This window comes from Oxyura jamaicensis, chromosome 2 (genome assembly GCF_011077185.1).
Source record: "Oxyura jamaicensis isolate SHBP4307 breed ruddy duck chromosome 2, BPBGC_Ojam_1.0, whole genome shotgun sequence".
Lineage (NCBI taxonomy): Eukaryota > Metazoa > Chordata > Aves > Anseriformes > Anatidae > Oxyura > Oxyura jamaicensis.
In genome coordinates this window covers 56451964-56456820 of record NC_048894.1, presented here as the reverse complement: position 1 = coordinate 56456820, position 4857 = coordinate 56451964, and the positions used below count along the sequence as shown (strand labels likewise).

Here is a 4857-nt window from a genome sequence, read left to right as displayed (position 1 = left end):
TAGAATAGAATAGAATAGAATAGAATAGAATAGAATAGAATAGAATAATTCAGTTGGAAGGGACCTTCAAAGATCGTTTAGTATGACTGAGTTGAATAATCAGAGAGAAATACAATTTTGAGTTTAAAGGAAGGTATGTATTTTACTGTTAATAGGATATATTTCTAGAACTTGACAAGGACCTTGGTATATCATTCCAGACTCTTGAGAAAGAGACCTACTTTTTCTCAATTGTGTTAAGTAATTTAAGTTTTCGCTGCGGCCTAAAGTTATTACAGAAATTTAGACAAAAAGATGATCATATTCAAGTATTTATTTAGTCTAGTCCTCAAAAATCTTTGTAATGGAAAATGGCATTTACAATACCTGTGGGTGTTTCAGTGGACTTCTAGTAAAGTAAAACCCAAAAGAGTTATCAGAATGTTATCTTCAGAATAAACGGAAATAAAATGAAACTGTAGAGAATAAACTATTCTGCACCTGTCCACCTTGAGCTGCTCATGTCTCAATTGTCTGTTTGGTTTAATCCACCAGTAATTATACAGCATATGGACAGTATCCCTCCACTATTTGAAGTTGAGTTTTGTTGTGAATTTTCCAATACTGAAAATACAATGACTGAAGTTATCTAGAAGAGGCATTGCCACTGGTTCTTAATTAAATGAGTGAAGTAAGACAAAGGAAGAATAAACGGCAAAGAATGCACAAATATTGTCTTAAGGTATAAAATTGAGCAGGGAAGACTGGGCTCTTCCTAGTCTTTACATGTATGAACTTTTCTTGCAAAGGTGAAACTGGTATGTTTCATGGGAAAAAAAAAAAAAAAAAAAAAAAAAAAAAAAAAAAAAGTAAGAATACTGCTCTTGGGAATAGTCATTCAAGCTCTAAAACTTGTCACAACATGTTTTAACTTTTCAAGAGGCTGTTGCTGGATAGTTCAGAAGGAAGAGGGAGTTTGTCTGTGCTAATGGCAAAACACCATTTCAGTGGAGAGGGAAAGCTTTGACTCCACATGGTATTGGTGGAATGCATCTCTAGAGGAAAACTGTGGACAGTTGAGCTCAAGCTGCATTCAATCGAGTGATAATTCCCCTGGGTGACAATGGGATCTGCAGAAAATTTTAGTGTCCCATAACCCATTTTGTCCAGCTTTGAATTAAACTATTGAAGACAACCACAAGACTCTATTTTAGGGCCAGTTCTCTTCAATGTTTTCGTAAATAACTTGGATGTAGTACTTCAAAGTATACTGATTAAGTTTGCGGATGACACTAAATTGGGAAGAGTTATCAAGGCTTCTCCACACCAAGGGTAGAGAGGCCCAGCAGAAAGATCAAGACAAATTATAGAATTGGGCAAATACCAACAATATGAAGACAACAACAAGAGCAAGGGCCAGAATCTGTACCCACAACAGGGTGACCCTGTATATATATACAGAATGGGGGATGAGAGGCAGGAAAGCAGCCCCACAGAAAGGGGTCTGTGCAGTTTGGTTGACAGCAAGTTGACTATGAGTCAACAGTGTGCCCTGGCAGCCAAAAGGGCCAACAGCATCCTGGTGTGTATCAAGCACTGCTTTGCTAACCTGTTGAGGGAAATGTTTCTCCCACTCTGCTCTGTGCTGGGGCAGCCTCTCCTTGAGTACTGCACGTAGTTTTGGATGCCACAATATAAGAAAGAGATAAGACTATTAGAGAGTGTCCAAAGGAGGGCTATGAAGATGGTGAAAACTCTAGAGGGCAAGATGTATGAGGAGCAGCTGAAGTCAATTGGATTGTTTAGCCTAGAGAAGAGGAATTTGAGGGGAAATCTCTTGGAAGCCTACAGTTTCCTCACAAGGGGTTACAGAAGGGCAGGCACTGATCTCTTCTCTCTGGTGATCAGTGACAGGACCCAAGGTAACAGCACGAAGTTGTGGCATGGGTATTTCAGGCTGGGTATTAGGGAAAGGTTTTTCACTTGGTAGTTGGGCACTGGAACAGGCTCCCCAGGGAAGTGGTTGTGGCTCCAAGACTGTTGGAGTTCAAGAAATGTTTGTACAACTCTCTCAGACAAAAGATTTTTTTGTGGTCCTGCGTGGAGCCAGGAGTTGTACTTGATGATCCTTGTGGGTCCCTTCCAACTCACAATATTCCATGGTTCTATGATAAGAGGTTTGAATAATTTCTCCATGATATATATCCCTCACAAAAATTACAGCTCAATTAAAAGACCCTAAATACATCTTGAAATCTAGGACTAAAAATTTATTCGATAATCTTTTGGGAGCATGGCAGTAGTTCTGAGATCCTTGAAGTACCTGTTTACATTTAAGTTCAAAAGCCTTTTTAAAGCTTAGCAAACAACCTCTTTTTCCAGTATGTTGGATGGAACTTCTACAAACAAGTGGGAAGGGTGGGAAAGAGTGGGAGAAAATATTTTCATCTTTACAGATCACCAGACATTACCACTGCCGTGTTACTTGTATGGAATCAATCTTTTCCAATGAATGTTTTGACTGCCTGCGGCAGTGTAACTCTGTTCGCTGAATTTAATATTGTGGATCTTGCTTCTGAGTCTCATAAACTACTAAGGTAAATAAGTTATTACTATCAGGTTATTCATTGGATTAATTTAAATATTAACACAATGATCATGCTGTCTTGCCCAGTTTTATTCTAAAAAGGCAATTTGCTTTAGTGCATGGTTGACAAACAAGATGTTGCAAAACCTGAAGAAGGTAGGCAGCACGGCAACTATTTTTTCTCAGATGCCTTCCTGTAATGTGTATAAACCATCCTACAGTATCTCTTATTCTTACATATTCTTACATATAGTCTCTTCTTTGCAGAGCACATTTGCAAATTAATTGGATATTTTCCACAAGGAGCTGTATTCAGACAACCTAAATTGTACCCAAGTCATTTGCCTATAAACAGTGGGATTTTTTAAATTTATTTTCTCTGAAGATTGATACTGTGTCATAGAATCATAGAATGTCTTGGGTTGGAAGGGACTTCAAAGATCATCTAGTTCCAACCGCCCTGCTACAGGCAGGAATGCCACCCACTAGATCAGGTTGCCCAGGGCCTCGTCCAGCCTGGTCTTGAACACCAGCAGGAATGGGGCATCCACAACATTTCTGGGCAACCTTTTCCAGTGCCTCACCAACATCTGAGTGAAGAATTTCATCTTAATCTCCCCTCCTTTAGTTTAAAACCATTCCCCTTGTCCTGTCATTATCTAACTGAGCAAAGAGTCACCCATCCTTTTCATAAGCCCTCTTTAAGTACTGAAAGGCCACAATGATGTCACCCTAGAGCCTTCTCTTCTTTAGGCTGAACAGCCCCATCTCCAACAGCTCTCTTCATAGGAGAGGTGCTCCCTTACCTTTGTCCTAAGGCAGCAAACTAGTAAGGAGCTATATAATAGAAATATATATATATATATATAAAATAAAATAGTCAATTATGAAGATAAATGAAAATATCTGGCTATATGCAGATCTTATCTACAGGTAGGGGACAATCTCTGATTTTTTTTTTTTTTTAAATAAATAATATTAAACTGTTTGTTGGGGAGGGACTGAAAGATAAATAAAATTATCCTTATGTGAAATTCTTCTAGTCCAGAGTTTTCTTCTCAACCAGACATAAATAAAGAATTTAAGATGCACAATTTAACATAGAGCAAGCTTGACTTTGGAAGTGAATATTCAGTATATTCTGAAATCAAAACACTTTTTCTTAAGATTTCCAAAATAGGATGTCAAAAATAGGCATTTGAATTTAAAAATAAAATAATAGTCACCTTCTCTCCATCTGTCTTAAAATAAATAAATAGATAAATAAATAAATAATCCTGGTTTCCATATCTCAAATATACTTGGCTTTCCTTATTTTCCTAAAAGCAACACAGTTCACACAGCTTTACCATAACAATTTTTTTGAGTTACAGGTTGAGTTATGGAAAAGGCAATGGAATGATGTGACTGACACATCACTTGGTGAACCCTTCCCAAGTGGCACTCAGCTACTGACTGCCAGGACACATCTTGGGCTGAGAGATCACAGAGAAAACTATGGGCTTATGGCACTTCTTTCATACTAATGATGGCTGAAGGTAACAGTGAGGCAGGAGGTGCTGGGGCTGGAAAAAGCCTGCACTCTAGGGTGACACTGCTGTAGAGATCAAAGTGAAAGAGAAACACAAATGAGGTTGGATAAATTGATTAAAATACATTAATGATAACTGATAATTGCAAAAACAAAGTATGCATGGTGATGACAGAGCTACTGAAACCATACAGCAAGGACATGACAAGAAAGTCTATGAGGTTAATTTAGGACTAACTGATGACTAATCTAGTTACTGGGATAAAAATATTCATGTCTGTCAGCCCCTTAAGAGGTGCAGAATTTCTATTAGTTCAGTTGCAAGAAAAGAGCAGTCTTGTCTTCCTCTTTGCAAAAGTAATAGTTGCATTGTTGCATAGCATATTTATACCAAACACTGCGGATGGGGAGGGGAGGGATAAGTCTGCTGGCAGTTCCCTTGGGATTTTCTTTTCTTCGATAACCTTGGCAATGGTCGTGTTTCCCTGTCTTAATTTGCTGATTCCCCGGAAGCAGAAGCTAGTATAGAAAAGCAAGTGGAATAAAACTCTATGAAGAAAAACAAACAACAACAAAACAAACAAACAAACAAAAAACTACATCTATTTTAAATTAGAAAGTGATTTCATTTTAGATATTTTTTTCCTTGATAAAGCTGAAGATATTTTAATTACAGAAGAAATGAAATGCCATTTAGGAATGCAGGAGGAAATAGTTTTTAGTTTTGTTGTTGTTTGCTTTCATTTGGGGGGGGGGGGGG

The 4857-nt window shown here is 37.8% G+C and overlaps 1 protein-coding gene across 1 annotated transcript in view; it reads left to right on the top strand.

Moving 5' to 3' along the window:
• The window catches only part of CNTNAP2 (contactin associated protein 2), a 1137498-nt gene that overhangs the window by 102355 nt on the left and 1030286 nt on the right, over positions 1–4857 (top strand). The gene's annotated exons all lie outside the window — the stretch shown is intronic.